This window comes from Mercurialis annua, linkage group LG1-X (assembly GCF_937616625.2).
Source record: "Mercurialis annua linkage group LG1-X, ddMerAnnu1.2, whole genome shotgun sequence".
In the NCBI taxonomy this organism is placed as follows: domain Eukaryota; kingdom Viridiplantae; phylum Streptophyta; class Magnoliopsida; order Malpighiales; family Euphorbiaceae; genus Mercurialis; species Mercurialis annua.
Genome location: NC_065570.1, coordinates 8,134,722 through 8,154,335, shown reverse-complemented (window position 1 = coordinate 8,154,335; position 19,614 = coordinate 8,134,722). Strand labels below are relative to the sequence as shown.

Below are 19,614 nucleotides of genomic sequence, written 5' to 3'. Positions count from 1 at the left end.
TGCAATTTCTTGTAGAGAATTGGGTAAAGACGGAATTTGACATGGATCTGTTTCTTGTCAACTGGCTATAAAGATTAGGAACTCTATGAACTTTTCCAAAAGAAAATGTTTCACGAGCAATGGACCAATTTATTCATTCTTGGTATTGTAACTTTGAATGTACCATTCATTGAGTTTTCGTCTATTGTTTGTTGTTGTTTGATGTATGAATATATGCCACTTCAGGCAATTCATCATTAGTATAGATTTAAATCTCTCTTATTATATCTTCTCTACTTGTAAATGCTTTTCCTTTTTTTATTTTTCTTCTTTGGTTGTGGTGTATCTCAAAATTTGTGATTCAGTTTCATTTTTGTTACATTAATAATACATCATATATACACCACTGAAACATTGTAGATAAATCGATACAAATCGCTGATACACAACTGATACATTATAGATACATATTTTTATCTTTTTTGATTATTTTAAAGAAATACATATTTTCAATACATCATAAATTATAAATTTAAAATCATTTTCTCTTATTAACAACATATTGCTTGATATGTCTTAAACTTTTAGTTATCTCTAACTACAATTTAACTTGATTCAATTTTTATGTATATGTTATTATGTATGCATATTAGATACATTAACGATATATCTAAAATGTTTTTTTTAGATATGTGTAAGATTAACTTCAACTAATGACAAATTTAATGAAGACATTATATAGTTATTTGTTCAGTTTATTATGTATATACATATTGGATACATCATATATACACCACTGATACATTTTAGATAAACCGCCGATGCATCATATGTTATTATGTTAAATACTAAAAACACGCGAAAGTTGGTGATTTTTTGTGCATTTAAGCCTTTTTACAATCATATGCTCTTATTAACAACATATTATTTGATTTGTCTCTAACTAAAACTTAAGTTGGTTCAGTTTTTATGTACATGTTATTATGTATACATATTAGATACAGAAACGATACATTATACATACAACATTCGTACATCGTGGATACATCATATATACAAAATTTATTATATCTTCTAAAATCAGTCTCCAATTCATAATAATTATTTTCAACGAATAAATTTTGGAGAAAATGATACATTGTAGATACATCGCCGATGCATTATTTTCTACAAACAAAAGTAATTCAAATATCCCTATTTAAAGAACCCATTATGACAAAACCACATCCTTAACTAATTCAAGTTTTTGGGTTCTTAGAGACCTGAAACAAATTCATCCAATAATAAATAATTTAGTAAAATTGCTTAATTAGTGAAATTGGTTGATCATTAACCAAATAAAACTATAAGAACTGAAATTGAGTTACATATATGTTTTGATACATTAAAGATACATAAAGGATACATTGTAGATAAATTTCCGATACATTATAGATACACAACTGATACATCGTAGATCCATATTTTTATTTTTTTGCATTATTTTAACGAAATAAATTTTATAGATACACCATAGATTATAAAATTTAAAATCATATGCTCTTATTAATAACATATTGCTTGATCTGCCATAAATTTTTAGCTATCTCTAACAAAAATTTAAGTAGGTTCAGTTTTTAAGTATATGTTATTATGTATATATATTAGATACATCAACGATACATTATATATACAACATTGATATATCAATACTTTATAGATATATCATTTATTATAACTTCTAGACAGTCTACAACTCGTTATAATTAATTTCAACGAATAAATTTTGAAGAGACTGATACATTGTAGATACGTCGTCGATACATTATTTTCAATGAACAAAATTAATTCGAATATCCATATTTAAAGAACTCATTATGACAAAATTACATCCTTAACTAATCCAAGTTTCTGGGTTCTTGAAGACTTGAAACAAATTCATCCAATAATAAAAATTTAGTACAATTGCCTAATTAGTGAAATTGATTGATTAATTAACCAAATAAAATCATAAAAACTGAAATTGAGTTGCAAATATATTTTGATACATTAATAATACATAAAAGATACATAAATGATACATGTTTAAATAATTCTAACATGCTGACACGCGTTGATGCGTGACTGACACGCTTTTCTGACACGCGTGTCAGACGCGTTACTGTCATGTTGTCACGCGTTTTTACAGCTGTTAACACGTTGTTTTTTACTTTTTTTTTGACTTTAAGTGTGACATGTGTTTATTATTTAGTGGTTGGCTAGTAAATGTAAACTTTTAGCTTATTTGGTTATGAATGTAAAGATTTTGGATTTGGGCTATTTGAGTAATATTTGGTCTATTTTGGAATATTTTTGTTTTTTTCTCTAAAAATTAACTTCACTATTAGCACGACTATAATAATTTTTTTAGAAAAAGTTATTTTTTACATCAACAGTTTTGTCCATTTTATTAAATATATTCCTAGAAAATAATTTACACATTCCGGCCTGTTAATTTCGTGAATTGGAACAAATATATTTAATTCCCAATATATACCTGTTTTCGGACATATATTCCTCATTTTAAACCAAATTCCCATTCGTAAAATGATATAATGTAGCAATTTTGTAAAATAATTATTAATGAAATTAAAAATTTATAAAAATAAATTTAGAAAATAGGTTTAAAATGAGGATTTAATATATTTGTGTAATAACCCGAATTTTTTTTAAGGATTAGCTCGTGCTGCAAATCCTAAATTAAGAAATTTATGACAAGTGAGTCGGAAATGAGATTCAAGTCAAGAAGTATGGTGAAAATAAATGAATGGAATTGGTCGAGAAATAATAATTTAATTGGAAAATTATTATTTCGCTAGAAGCGGTTATTAGCGGGACTAATTAATAATTAAGGATAATTTAAAATAAAAAAATAATAATAAGAATTTAGTCCCAAGCTAATAATTTATATGATATCGTCCATAAAATATTATTCGGAAGTGAGTGTGAAAATTTTATTGAATTTCGAAGTCGTATTAAAGTTTGATGCGACGTAAGTTACGGAATTGGATTAAATCATAAAGAAATTTAGAGGAACTAAATTGGATCTTTTGCCATTTGAAGTCCAATAGATAAGGCCATATGATATCATCCTCTTCACTTTCTTAAGACTTCAAGAAGCTACCAAATTCTCACCAAAAAGCTTCTCTTTGCCGAACCCATAACCCCACCACCATCTCCATCAAATTCTCACCAAAGCTTGGAGTTTTTGGAAGCAAAAGACTCTAAAATCAAAGGAGATCAAGGTATGATAGTTTAATTGAGAAATTAATGGTTATATATTATGATTTAAGTTTAGTAAATTTTAAGGTTTTTGGTTAAGATTATGATTTTGATGTGGTGTGTTGTGGGTGAGATTGAGGGTTGTTTTAGTTGTGATTTTTGGCAAGTAAATGGATGACTTATTGGTTAACCTTTGGAGCATGTCGGAATAGGTTTCCGGTGGCCAGAGTTTTCTCCGGTGAGCAGCAATTGCTGCTCATCAATAGCAGCGAATTCTGCTCTCAAGAGCAGAATTCTGCCTTCGGCAGAATTCTGCCGAGAGAGCAGAGCTCGGCTCTGCTCTTATGAGCAGAGCTGAGCTGCTCTTTTGAGGGCTGCAAACGCAGCCCTCGGCCGTTGTAAGGAGCGTATTATTGATGCTAAGTCAGCCCCTATTCGCGTGGTAATTGGTTCGTGTTAATAAGCGTTGTTTAATAGTTTTATAACGATTGTTTATAACAGTGTTACCATAATTCGTTTTTAGCTTGGAGTACCACGAATTGGAACGTGCGTTCCAATTCGCGGTACTTTGGAGTTCCATAAACGCTTTGGTACGCGTACTGGAACTCCATGTGAAGAGTTCCATGATTGTTTAAAAAGTTGCAGAAGTAAGGTGAAGAAGAAGGTGTTAAAGCGGCTGTGTTGCTGAATTCAAGTATTAATCTCTAGGGTTTTCTTATCTTGGGCTTATGGGCTTATTAATAATCAGTTTTTACAGCCACCCACCTTATAACAAATATAAAAACACTAACGTTAATAATAGGGCTTTTTACACAAACAACCTATATTGGCTAATTGTTTACTTTTATACATGTCATATTTTTCACTTACTAAACTACCATACACGAAGCTGATTATAACTTTTATACGGATCTTATATATTCAACCCTAATAGCACAATCATCATAATTTCATTTATTTTCTCTCTCCTCATCATTCAATTCTCTCTTCCTCTCAACTCATATTTCTCTCTCTTCCTCTCAGCTCATCTTCTTCTCTCTTCCTCTCCGTCGTCTTCCGCTTAGCCGTCCTCTATTTCTCCGCTCCTCCGTCATCGTTCTCATCATCGTCTCCGTTGTCATCTTCGCCAACGCCATCATCTTCTCTGCTCGTCGTATCATCTATTTGATTTCAGATCTACAATTTATTCATTCTTCTTCTTTTTTATTTTCAGATCTACAATTGTTTTACTGTTTTTTCACCATTAAACATGTATATAGATTATATTTCAAGAATATAATGTTAATTTCATGTTATGTAATATAAAATTATGGTTATATGGAATAATTTTTTGTTATTTATGCATTTTATTTTTGTGTTTGGTTGTATTTTTGTGTTTATTTATTCTGCAGCTCGATTTTTTGATGATGGTTGATTGTTGAATTATTATAATGTTACAGTGTTGTTGATTTGTTGTTGATTTTGTGTTGATAATCAGTTGGTATTTTCTTGATTTTAACATTGGAAAAATTTGTTTTTTTAAAAAAATTGGCAAATTAGATAACTTTGTCAGCGAAATAAACTAAATAAAATAAAATTTAACCGAGACTAGATAATTATATGTTTGCATTATTATGTTGACATATTGTTGATTTCTTGTTGATATTTTATCGTTTGTCACAATTTTTCAAAAAATTATGTTCTATTTTATTCCTTATGTTGATTCGTTATTGATTTATTGTTGACATTATGTTGATATGTATTTCAACTTTTTTTGATTTTCAATTTTATGTTGACATGTTGTTGATATACTGTTGATAACATGTTGATTTTTCAACCATAGAAAGAAAAATAAAGTTAGTCTTAAATTGATGTATTAATGAACTATTGATATGTTTTTGATAATATGTTGATTGTTTCTGACTTAAATCAATCAATGTTCTCATTTTACAAACATCTTGACTAAATTAGCATTAATTGTTGATTCGTTGTTGATTTATTGTTGACATTATGTTGATAAGTATTTTAACTTTTTTTTATTTTCAATTTTATGTTGACATGTTGTTGATATACTGTTGATAACATGTTGATTTTTCAATCATTAAAAGAAAAGTAAAGTTAGGCTTAAATTGCTGTATTGATGAGCTGTTGACATGTTTTTGATAATATGTTGATTGTTTTTGACTTAAATTAATCGATGTTCTCATTTTACAAACATCTTGACTAAATTAGCATTAATTGTTGATATCATGTTGACATTATGTTGATAACAATGACAATAATTCAAATGAAAAAATAAAATTATTTTTACATATAAAAATAAAAATATATTAAATATACACCAACACAACAGTTCACAAATTAAAGAAATCTATTTCAAAATATTTTTTTTCTCAATTCTCTTTGCAGCTGCACAGTTTCTTCAAAATCACTTGTATAATTGTTTTTCGTTCCACCTCTCATACCTAACTAAATTTCGACAAAGACGGTTATGATACAGTTTCATTTCATCCAACGAAAATTTATTTCACAGACAATATTATCTTATTTGTCAATGTTAAAATAAAAAGAATCAGTAGATATCAACATAATATCAACATAAAGTCAACATAAAATCAACAACACTGTAACATTACAATAATTCAGCAATCAATCATCATCAACAAATCGTTCTGCAGAATAAAAAAAAACGCAGAAATACAACAAAACACTAAAAAATGCAGAAATAACAGAATTTTATTATATAAAATCACAAAATTATTCTATATAACATGAAATAAGTATTAGATTCTTTAAAAATACTCTTTATACATGTTTAATGGTGAATCAACAGTAAAAGATAAACAAATTACAGATCTGAAAATAAAAAAAAGAACAAAAACTTTCAGATCTAAAATTAAAAAGATAAAAGAAAGATGGCGCGGCGAGATAAAGGCGGAACGATGAAGGCGAAACGGCGGAGGCGCAACAGCGGAGGCGGAACGGCGGAAGCGAAGGAGTAGAAATCGTGAATTTTTTTTTCACAACTCAAAAGAATTTACAATTATATAAATAAGAACGGTTGAGATAATGATGAAGTAGAGATGAAAGCAAGAGGAGTCGTGCAGTAATGGAGATAACGTACAGCAAAATCGTGGAGAAGAGAAGCGATAATGGCGGAGAAGAATGAAGAAACCGCCAATTGAGAAGGAAAATAAGAAAACGGTAAAAAAGAAAGAAATCCAAAAAAAAAGGTTAGGTTTCATAAAATTGATATAGATTGGGCCGTATAAAAGTAAAGTCTAGCCCAAATTCTGTATTTTATATAAAAAGCCCTTAATAATAGATAGCTGTCAACTTGAATTCAATTTTCAGAATTCAAAGAGTTTCTCTACAACCAAAACACATCTAATTAATGCTAAAAAAATTGAAAGACACTTATCAATAACTTAAATTACTATATAAAACATAGCATGAATAACACGATAATAACTTACCTTCTCTGCTTCCTAAAATTTATTTAACTAGTATCAAAATCTATGTACATTCTTTGAATTTTACGTAAATATATGTGAAGCGTTCCGAACAAGAGTGGTTCAACGTACCGCACAAAAAAAAAAGCGTACCAGCTAATCCTACCCCCAACGTACCATAAAAAAATAAACTAACGTATTTCGTTCCCGTTCCCGTTCCACGACCCGAAGCGCACCGCGTTCCGGGTAACACTGGTTTATAACGAGATAAGTTAACGTGAAAGTGTTTTAAGGGAGTAGTTTAAGGTATGAAAATATATAGATGATACATTTTTAAGGTTAATATGAAGTGATTGATTGGTAATAGAGTTGATGCATAAGTCTAATGTTAAGTATGAAAATAAATTGTAAGTTAACGGAAGGATTTAAACATAGCGAGGAGCAAACTTTGAGAGCAAATTGCGGGCTAACGAAATGTCGGAATGAGTCGATTTTTGTGTCGTTTTGTTCGTCACGGAACAAAGAACGAAAACATGAGAGAGCTTCTGCCATAACAGTGGCCAGACAGCTGCAAATTTGGTTGTAAACAGCAGCCCATAGGGCTGTTCTGCTGTCAATAAAACAGCCCGAGGTAGCAACTTCAAGGCTAGTTTCCGACAGCTTCGGGTTTGATTTTGAGTCCGAGGTCTAAATAAAAATTGTAGAGGACGTTATGAACTATAGGAATGTAAAATTTGTTTTGGAATATGACCAGTTTACGTGCTCTGTTTTTAAGCCCGAAACAGCAGCTGTAGTAAACTGTTTTCAGGACAAAACTGTCAAATTTAAGGAACCAACTTCAGGACCCATTTCCGACACCTTAGGACGATAATTTCAGTTTAAAATCTAAACGAAAGTTGTAGATGGGGTTAGGTACTATAAGGATGTCAAATTTGTTTGGAAGTCGGGCCATTTTAAATAAACGTTTTAATAGTCCAAAGTCGGCTAATTAGCTAGTTTTGGGAAAACTAGTTTTAATTAACGAAATGTAAAGTCGTTAATTAATTGAGTTTTAAATTGACGTTTTGAGCTAATATCAATTATAAATTAAGGAAAAGTGACTTGTTAAATTAATTATCGATTTAGCTCGATAATTAATTTAATTTAGCTAAATTGGACAGCTAATAAATAACATTTGGACTAATGTTATTTATTAAATGGAATTATAATTTTAAAACTTAATCAATTTATTCTGAGGCAAAATAAATTGATTTAGTCACAAAGTATTCTATAGTTAGAACACCTTTGGATTAGGAACCATTTTAACTACGATTCATTATCGTATTTTCGTAGACTCGGCGAGGCGACTACCAACGGAACACGGTACTTAAAGAACGCGATATGACCGTAGCTTTTGGATAGAAAACTGTGAGTTTTGCAATTTACTTTCGTATATTATTACTATAGGTTGTTAATTGTGTGGTAATCCATTAATTGCATTGCATATACATTATTACTTCATACTTGGGCAATTCATGTGAATGCTTTGTTCATAATATCGCTTGGATGCATTATTTGACATATTGTTGTTATTTGTAAGTTGTGATGTTTGCTTTAATGATCCGAGGAAACGAGCTACCTATTGGGCGTCAATAGGCTGTGTGATCACCAGTGTCCGGGTCAGTCATAGAATTAGTATAGATAGATGCTTGTATTTAAAAATGTTTGATATGATCTCGTTAAATGATGATTATGTATGGGAGTAAGGAGGATTATGTTTTTGGTAGATACGTGAGTAACTCGGTTGAACTATCTCGGGACCCGTATCTAGTGAGTAACTCGGTTGAATTATCTCAGGACTCACACTTTGGGATTAAGCAGTGACATGATGTAACTCGGTTGAACTATCTCGGGACTATGTCACGTGGTAACGAGTAACTCGGTTGAACTATCTCGGGACCGTACCACTTGGATTAAAATGATTTGATATAATATTAATGGATACAATATGAGTAGGATACGAATAGGAAATAGTATTAATTTAAGATTAGGGTTTCATCGGATCAAATATTGTTGTTTGTTTTAATATATGTTTATGCAATTTATATTTATAATATCTTAAGTAAATGCGAACTCACTCAGCGTTGTCTGACCCCCCGATAGTGTTATGTTTCAGGTGTATAGTATCGGATGTAACGGACTTCTATCCTTGTTCCAGAAGTCCGCGAGTACAGAAAGAAGGAATAAATCAATAGTGCTGCAGTAGTCGAGTCCTAGAGTGTAATTATGTTTTATCAAACAGTTTTAAATATCTTGTTTATACTCTGATATGTATAAAGGTTTTAGACTGCGCTTTTAACCGTTTATATATATATATATACATATATATATATATATATATATATATATATATATATATATATATATATATATATATATATATGTGAGAAACAGGGCATTGCTTGATATGGGATATCGCTTTGTAAGACCCTGATTTCTAAAGATCGTATTGTATCGTTTAAAGAAGTTTTATAAAAACATTTTGTGAATGTTTCGCGAAAAAAATTTATAGTGATTTTTTTTAGGCTTGCTAAGGGTTTCGGAGCTACCACTCCCATTCCCTAGCGCCGGTCGCGGCCCTCAATTTTGGGTCGTGACAATTTGTAAATTCGCAAAATTACAGACCAGAATGTTCAAATTATATTTTAGAAATATATTTAACAAAGTGGACAAAATTGTGGATAAAAAATCTTTTTGCCTAATTCTATTCATTTTTACACTTTAAATTTGTTAAAATTTACTTCTTATACTTTTTTTTTTGATATTAAGCTTTATAAATAATTTTAAAATTTTCATTAGTTTGTTAATCTTTTAAAAAATATATGTTATTTTATTATAATGTGCTTTCTACAACTACTTTATTTTTTAGAAAGTAAATTTAAATTTGTCTATCTACTATTCGATGAATTATTATTAGTTTTTTTAATTCTTAATCACCAAAAAAGCCCCCCACCTTTTAAATCTTTTTCAATTGCACCCTGACGTTGCAATTTTGTCAGTTGCACCATAATTCACACCTTTGGGTTTCAATTCCACCCTCAAAATCAAATTGGAATTTTTTTCACTCGGAAAAAATTCATACAAACCCTTATAAAGTATTCGTTTGAACTCTTTTCCACACAAAAAGTTAAAATGGATGACTTATTTTAACTTTTTCCAAATGGAGAAGAGATCAATTTAATATTTGAGGGTAGAATTGAAAATCAAAGGTGCGAATTAGAGTGCAGCTGACAAAATTGCAACGTCAGGGTGCATTTAAAAAGGGGCTAAAAGGTGGGTTTTTTTGTGATTAAACTTTTTTTAATGGTGAACAAACTATACAAAAGATAAAGTAATTGTAAAAAAAGTAGAAAAAATGATTGATAATATATGATGGTTTGATAAAATGAATTATAATTTAAAATTAAATTAGCAATGAATTATGATAAATTTGAACATATATTAACTAAATTATATTCTAAAATAATATTTAAACATATATCCGATTCAATTATTTAAAAATTAAAAAAAATTATTTAGTTTTAAAATTATAGTTAAAAATTTTACGCTCACCAACCAATTTATAATTTTTTTAAATATAAATGAGATAACAAAAATGACATATATCTCAAATAACAAGAAAATACATAGGTTTAATGCCAAAAACAGTAGAGTAGAAGGTTATATATTATGCTTCTAGCGTTAGGCCAAAGTTATATCCTCATGATTTTGAAAGATGCAAATATATCATTAACGTTTTCAAATGGACTGTTTTTAGGCCATCAACGTTTTCTGTTTATATTTTTTCTAAGACTTATCCCCTTAAAAACCCCTCATCTTTTACCCCCAATTCGTTTGCACCTTCACGTTGCAAAACCACCAAATATATCCAAATTACGACCTTTCACTTTTAATTGCACCCTCAAGCATTAAATTGATCTCTTTTTACTTGAAAAAATAGGTTTATTTTTGTTTTAAATAAAATATAAGTCCTATTTTAAAATATATGTTAAAATTTAAAGTATTGATTTAAATATTTTTCAAATGAAAAGAGGTCAATTTAATGCTTAAGGGTGCAATTAAAAGTGAAAGGTCATAATTTGGGTATATTTGGTGGTTTTACAACGTGAGGGTGCAAACGAATTGGGGGTAAAAGGTGTGAGGATTTTAAAGGGATAAGCCTTTTCCTAATTATAAGGTCATAGGTGATTTTTAGTCCAAATTTTAAGGACAATATATAACTCCTTTTCCGCAATAATATAAATGCAGAGTTCAAAATATTTCTTAATTATTTTAGTTGAAATTAATATTCTAATTTTCTTCACTTATTTTGAACATTCATATATGCTACAAATTATTCATTCACTCTCTCTTCACATTAGAGCTTTTTTTTCAATCCCCAAATGAGTAATCAAATTGCAATAATAGAAAAGAATACAAATCAACAAAACAGAGAAATAACAATAACTAACTAACTAATTATTTATAATTAAATGATGGATTGAAATTTCCTCAAATTCATTTTAAATTTGAAAGGGTCATATTCACGATCTATGTAAACGATTACCCCATTAATTTTATTCATACATGATTTTATCAAAAACAGCTAATAAGAGATATTTTTTTGATTGTAAATCTTTTCATTTCTATTTTACCACACCAAATGTGATAGATAGCTGCCCGAAACATCAGCTTCCTGAACCTAACTCTGCAGGATTTACCCTTTGTCCTACCGGTAAAATAGCTCACTTTCCTTCTTCATCTGAAGCTAAAGCTAGTTCTACTGAAGACAAGAGCAACCAGAACTTTGTTTTAGATTTTCCAAGAAAAAGAGCAGTCAAACTATCAAAGAATAAATTACTAACATTTTCAGGAGCAGCGGCGGAACCACCCTTTGGCTAGGGTGGGCTCCATCCCTGGCCGAAACCGACTTTTTTAAAAAAATCAAGTAAATTTTTTTAAAATATAGAGAAATATATATAAAATTTAAGGTTAGATAAAGGTTAAGTCCGGACTGTCGAAAAATTAAAGGTGAATTATAAACTAAGCCTGGGCTGAGAGCATTATTACGTAGACTACACAAGCTGGATGAAATCACTTTCCAATTAAAGAGCTTTTCTCTATTTTGAAGTTTGTTGAACACAGGACTTGACCATCAACCCAAAAGGAGAACATGTCCCCATCTTCTAATTTGTATTCAACCAAAGGAGCAGGCAAAGCAACTGCCTCAAACTCCAAAAACTGTCATAGGGTTTAGTCATACGCAAGCTTAATCTCTTAAGCTTATTAATAGAAATCTAACAAGCTCAAATGGAGGGTTTAAGAGAGACTAAACACCATACATGCTTATAATAAAGAAATTAAAGGCAGACTAAAATATTTAATTGGGAGAGCTCCTTCTTGAAAACCGCTAATCTCAATGATTACCTTTCTAATCTTACAATTAGTACCATTAAAGAAAATGACACTCTTCTGCTAATTAGAGGTAAGATCAGTACAGATTAAAAAAGAAGATTCGGCATTTTTGATAATGCTAATACACTTAATATCATTATTATTAAATTTTAAAAGATCATCTGTAAAGAAGAGATGAGCGACTTCAGATCCTTGTGTTCCCCGAAGTCGATATTTTTAACGTATTTGTATAGTCATTTTTCTTATTTTAGAGGTCTGCATTAGGCCCTTTATATTTCCGTTCATTTTTGATACTCTGATGATGGTCCGTATTTAATCTTGTATAGTTTTGATAAACTCCTTGTAAATATATATTTTCTATAATTGTGTGTGAATATGTTGTTTGAGGGCCCTAATTTAATGGTAGCGTTATGTATATGTTAACAAGAAAAAAAAGCTAATGCGGAAAATGTTGGTGATAGAAAAGAGAATGATTATGCTAGTATAAAAGTAAACGAGATCGACAAAGCATATTTTTTAAAAGAATTACATAAGAATTTATATAAAAATGAAAGTAACTATTTATACTTGCTACGAGTTTGGGAGTTATCATTCTCACTTCCTATTGATAAAGCATAATTATAGGAGCTGACTATTACCTTACAATTCTAGAAAGATTATGTTACCGTTGTATGATAAACTTCCTATTCTGTTTAGGAAACAAATCATTGTATTTTAAGTAGTTTACTTCTTTATAATTTGTATATATATTAGCTTGTTTTATATGAATAAAATACACAGTGAGTTTTACACAATATCAAATTCTTCATGGTATCAGAGCTTTACTATCTCTGAATAGCCGATCCTCTATTGCTTCCTCTTCTACTTCTTCTTTTCTCTATTCTATTTCCTTTTCTCCCTCTTTTTTTTCTCTATTCTGTTTCAATTTTCAGCAATGACTGATTCATCATCTTCTGATAAATTAATGTCAGCTCAGAATACAGGAACTGGTGGAAGTCCTGTTGTTTTAACACCAACCTCTAATTTCGGAAACAACATAAACTCTCTTGGTGGAAACCTAATATCTTTGAATGCTTCTTCTCAAATACCATTCAAGCTAGCAAAAGGTGGAGTGAATTACTCCTCTTGGAAATCCCAGATGACCAACTTACTCTTTGGGTATGGTCTCCTAGGTTATGTGGATGACTCGCACGTCTGTCCTCCAAATACGGAACCTGATCATCAGTTATGGCTTCGCCAAGATAGATTAGTTCTCTTGGGAATACAAGCCACTGTTCACAGTACTATTTCCCCCACCATCAATAATTGCTCATCATCAACTGAGGCATGGAGAAAATTAGAGTCCAGCTTTGCCAACAAATCCAACACACGTATGCTCTCCCTTCTCACTACTTTGATGAACACAAAAAAAGAAGGTACATCAGTTGCTGATTACATGACAAAAATCAAAGGCATAGTGGATGATCTAGCATTGATTAGTCATCCATTAAGTGACGCTGAAATCATAGCTCATGCCTTGAACGGACTTGGCAATGAATTCAAAGAATTAAAGGCTGCTATACGAGTTCGAGACACTCCCATAACTTTTGATGATCTTTATGATAAACTACTAGATGAAGAACTGACTCAAAACCCAGCAAATCCAAATTCCGCTGAAAGTGAAATCACTGCTCAAGTTGCTCACAAAGGTTCAAATTACTATGGAAAGGGAAAAAGGTACAACAAAGGGAGCTACCACAACACAAATAATAGATTTGAAAATCCTGCATTCACTACCTACTCTGGACACCAACAGCAGCCTCGTCCTACTTACAATCAAGGACAAAACTCGAGATTCTCAGGTACAACTTCTCATACCGGTTATAATTCTTACTCTAATTGGAGGCCAAACTCTTTTTTAGGATCATCAAGCATTGTTTGTCAATTGTGTGATAAACATGGGCATGGAGCAAAAACATGTCGCACAAGAGGCAAACCTTCATGGCCACAAGCTCATTTTGCTGGTACTGATAATAAAACATCCAACAACAATTGGGTACTCGACTCTAGAGCTACGCATCACATCACATCTGATCTACAAAATCTGTCCATGCACTCTGACTATACCGGCAGTGAGGATGTAATTGTCGGCAATGGTAATGGAATTTCGATCTCTCATACAGGTTCTTCTAATGTTAATTCACCATCTACTTCATTTACACTAGATAATGTTTTATGTGCACCTTCAATTAAAAAGAACCTTATTTCTGTTTCACAATTTTGCAAACAAAATAATACTTCTATAGAATTCTTTCCTAATGATTTTCTTGTGAAGGATTTGAGCACGGGGGCATACTTGGCCCGCGGCCGGAATAGGAACAATTTGTATGTCTGGCCATCTCACCCTCAACATGATGTCAACAATTCTCAACCTCATGCTTCTCTTGCTCTTTCTTCTCAACTATGGCACAAGCGTCTTGGACACCCTTCACAGCTGATTCAACAAAAGCTACTCGCTAGTCGTAATATTTCAGTTATAAGTAATAATGAACACTGTGATTCTTGTTTATGTGCTAAGAGTCATAAACTCTCATTTAATTCTTCATCAATCATTTGTGATAAACCATTTCAGGTTCTTTATTCAGATGTTTGGGGCCCGGCTCCGGTTAAATCTTTTGATGGTTTTCGCTATTATATTATTTTTGTTGATTATTTTACTAAATATACATGGTTTTATCCTTTAAAATTGAAGTCAGATGTCCCAACGATATTTGAACAATTCAAAAATTTAATCGAAAATTTTTTTGATACTAAAATTAAAACTGTGTATAGTGATGGCGGTGGTGAGTACCAGTCTCTTTCTCACTCTCTCTCTCGATTTGGTATCGAACATCTCACTTCTCCACCATATACACCCGAGCATGTTGGCTCTGCCGAACGCAAGCATCGACATATTGTTGAAACTAGTCTCGCCTTACTGCATACTGCTTCTATTCCTATTAAATTCTGGTCCTACGCATTTCAAACAGCCACATACTTGATCAATCGCCTACCCACACCCACTCTCAATCACGATACACCTTATCACAAACTCTTTAACCACCATCCGAACTATACATCTCTCCGTGTGTTTGGAAGTTTGTGCTACCCATGGCTACGACCATATACTGCTCACAAGTTAGAACCTCGCTCTAGACCATGTGCTTTTATGGGGTATTCAATTAAACATCATGCTTTTCAATGTTATGATTTTCAATCTCAAAAAAATTTCATCTCGCGTCATGTAGTTTTTTTTGAAAATTTCTTCCCTTTTAAAAAACTTTCATCTGATGAATTACGAGTTACTGGTCACATATATAACAACTTGCTTTCTATGTTCACTAATGAAAATCTTACAGGGTCTTACAAGGTTAATACTCATATACCTTCTCGCCCCACTCCATCTGATGAAGATGTTCCATTACAACAAGTCGCCACAATGCCATCTTATATTCCAATGAAGGTCAGCCACAATCAACACCACCCACCCGCCACTATCACATCATCTAATCAAGTCTCTAGAGCTGCTCCTATTTCGTCTCCCTCTCAAGATGTTGCTCTGCCTTCTAACTCGCAAGTAAATCCCCTCTCTTCTCCATCCTCCTCATCCTCTATCTCTCAACCATCTCCTCCCTCTCGTATGGTAACAAGAGCACAAAATCAGATTTTTAAACCAAAAAAGCTTTTCACTCTTCACACCACTACCTCTTCAATATCTCTCCCTGAACCCACCTCTTTTACTCAAGCTAACAAAAATCCAAAATGGCGAACAGCTATGGCCGAAGAATTCCACGCTCTATGTAACAACAACACTTGGTCCCTTGTTCCCTATGATACCACACAAAATATTGTCGGATGTAAATGGGTTTATAAAATTAAGAAGAATACTGATGGTTCTATTGCTCGTTACAAAGCTCGCCTTGTCGCGAAAGGATTCCATCAACGGCCCGGCATTGATTTCCATGAAACTTTCAGCCCTGTAGTGAAACCTGCTACTATTCGACTGATCCTAAGTATAGCAGTGTCGCATGGCTGGATTTTGAAACAATTGGATGTTAATAATGCGTTTTTGCAGGGTACCCTTACTGACACTGTTTTTATGCAGCAACCTCAAGGTTTCGTTCACCCACAACTCCCTACTCATGTCTGTAAATTGCAGAAAGCTATTTATGGTCTCCGTCAAGCTCCACGAGCATGGTACAATGAGCTACGCTCTTTTCTGTTAACTCAAGGTTTTGTCAACTCTAAATGTGATGCCTCTCTCTTCATTTCTTGTCATGATGGTCATATTATTTACCTACTTGTATACGTTGACGATATTGTTGTAACTGGTAGTCATGCCACATCCATTGATAATTTTATTCAGTCTCTTGCTCAAAAGTTTTCCTTGAAGGTTCTTGGTGATCTTGGATACTTTTTAGGCGTGGAAGCCACTCGCACCAGCTCTGGTTTATTTCTTTCTCAAAAGAAATATGTACAAGATCTCTTAGTCAAGACTAATATGCACGAGGCCCGTATTGTTCATACTCCCATGTCATCTAGTGAAATATTAAGTCTTGATGATGGTTCTCCTTCTCATGATGCAACAGAGTACCGTCAAGTTCTTGGGTCACTGCAGTATTTGTCCCTCACACGCCCAGATATCTCCTTCGTGGTTAATAAATTATCCCAATATATGCATCGACCATCAACATATCATTGGAATGCTGTAAAACGAGTGTTGCGGTATCTTCGAGGCACCTCTGATCATGGACTATTTTTGCGTCGTCAATCCTCTTTCTCTCTAGTTGCTTTTGCAGATGCTGATTGGGCAGGTGATATTGATAACAGGACATCTACTTCAGCTTATGTGGTGTTTTTCGGTGCCCATCCTATTAGTTGGAGTTCAAAAAAACAATCTACAGTGGCTCGTTCCTCTACCGAAGCTGAATATAGGGCCATTGCTTCTGCCACAGCTGAAGTTAATTGGTTAACTCACCTTCTTGTTGAACTTGGTCTTTCTTTACCAAGCTGTCCAACTGTGTACTGTGACAATTTGGGTGCAACATACTTATGCTCTAATCCTGTCTTTCACTCTCGCATGAAGCATGTTGCCATCGACTTCCATTTTGTGCGTGATCAAGTTGCTAAGAAATTGCTCCGTGTTTCTCATGTTCATACATCTGACCAACTTGCTGATTCGCTTACAAAACCACTTGGTCGAAAGCTATTTGAATCTCACAGGTCCAAGCTTGGTATCCTCTCCGGATCCTTGCGCTTGCGGGGGCATGATAAAGCATAATTATAGGAGCTGACTATTACCTTACAATTCTAGAAAGATTATGTTACCGTTGTATGATAAACTTCCTATTCTGTTTAGGAAACAAATCATTGTATTTTAAGTAGTTTACTTCTTTATAATTTGTATATATATTAGCTTGTTTTATATGAATAAAATACACAGTGAGTTTTACACAATATCAAATTCTTCACCTATCGCCAGTTTCGGTTTGAGAAATCGGATCATGACATCACAGTCCTTCCTCAAAGTGGAACGACAATGATGAGAGCCATCGCAACCATTGAATCTATTAGTTGAAAGCAAAAAACTATAATATGATAAATGGATATTGGTTAATAAAAATAAATTGTAAAAAAATAAAAAAAATTGAAAAGAAGATCATAATTAAAAAAGTGAAAAATTACAATAATGGAGAAAATGGAGGAAAGATCATAATAACAAAAAATATGAAGGAATAAGAAAATTACAAACTACCGTAAATATGAAAAAATAATTTCATAAAAAAAACTAGATCAACACTGTTCAATCCTTATCGTACTTTTGGAACGATCGGAGCCGCGTCGTAAAACTGAATTTTTTTTTACTATTTTACGGTGCCTAGCATAATTTCTTCAAGAGTGTTTATCTCACGCAGTGTTTTAAAAACCGAACCGGTGAGGCCACCGGTTTCCGGTTTAACCGGTTCAATGATCGGTTCAACCGGTTTAATAAATTTAAAAAAATTGAAAAAAATTCTGTTTGGCCGGTTTTTTACCGGTCCAATCCGGTTCAACATACGGTTTTTTACCGGTCCAATCCGGTTCAACATACGGTTTTTTACCGGTTCATACCGGTACAATCCGGTCCAACCAAAAGATCCGTTTTTTTGCCATTTCCGACCGGAACACTGGCCGGTTCGCGGTTCAACCGGTCCGACCGGCCGGTCCGGTTTTTAAAACACTGATCTCACGCATTGATTATGCCATGTTATATTTACAATAAGTTAATGAGCAGAGACAAAGCCATGATAGGGCCAGGATGTGTCTAGGCCCTACCCCAACTTTGATTTAAAAAGAACTACTTTTAAAATAGGTAAATAAACAAGAACCTTGGCCATCTGATATGTTATGACTAATCAGGTAGGTTATAATATCCATAGAAAAAAAAAGATAATTAAGTGTCTCAATTAAGCAACTCAAAGAAAATGAAACGCCTCAACTTACCAAAGGGCTTTCAGTAAAAACTCGGATTTTAAGAACTAAAATTTGTGCCCTATCTCAAATTACGGTCTAGATTCGTCACTGTTAATAAGCATTTGTGATAAATTTTTTTAAAAATTTCCTATAATTAACTTGTCCACATGACTAACATATTATTGATTTATTGTACGGATAACATGACAGGACAGATGCATGCAATAATTTTTCTTTCCTTGGAGATTAATCGTTTTCGAAATTTTCATATTATTTTTGACTTATTTAGACAATAAACGGGATTTGCCCATCTTATTCCCAATAATACAGCCGTACTTTTCAAACTTGAATATTACGGATTTGTTTTTTTTGTTTTTGAATTTTAACTTTTTTCTTATTAAAAATATACTTTTCAAAGCTTCCTTTTTTTATTACCATTTATTCCTAACCTAATTTCCTTTTTTGTTTCAAACCTCTTCTCTATATCTATTTCTGTATGTATTTCTATGTAGGTTAAATCACAATTTTGAATCGCTGAAAAAAGAGTAGGCGGCGGCAGGGTTCTACTTTTCTAATTGAGACGGCGGCGTTAATCTTCAATGGAGGCGGATGATCGCTGAAATTGATGGAGGAGGATGACGATGGAAGAAGAGGATTAATGGAGGCGGCTTCTGTTTTTCCAATTAAAGCGGCAATGCATATCCACCACCACCGCCACATCCGATGGTGCTTTAATTTCATTTTCTTCGCTCTTGAAAAAAATGGCAGCAACATCATTGTCGGCAGAAGAAGCAAAAGATCGAAGGATCAATCTCAATCCGCAATTATTAATGGTTTTCCTTTTATTTGACTAGTGGCTAAGGTAGGGTTTTGAGCCGAAGAAAATTCTACAATTTGTAGTTATTAATGGGTTGCAGGAGGTTTCTATAGAAGAAGAAGCATGCTTCTAAACTAGTAGATGAATTTGACAAAGAATGCAAGCTGGATTTGAATTCAAAGTTTGATTCCATTTCTGGTGACTCTACAACTGATTTTACTGTTGTTTTTGCTCATCTTGTTG

At 32.5% G+C, this 19,614-nt stretch overlaps 1 long non-coding RNA gene across 1 annotated transcript; it reads left to right on the top strand.

Annotated features, from left to right (window-relative positions):
• Nucleotides 1-2,969: 2,969 nt before the first annotated feature.
• Nucleotides 2,970-9,028, top strand: LOC126682072 (uncharacterized). The gene is made up of 3 exons (XR_007641404.2): nt 2,970-3,242; nt 7,983-8,057; nt 8,793-9,028. It is a non-coding gene; the product is annotated as an uncharacterized LOC126682072 (long non-coding RNA).
• Nucleotides 9,029-19,614: the final 10,586 nt, after the last annotated feature.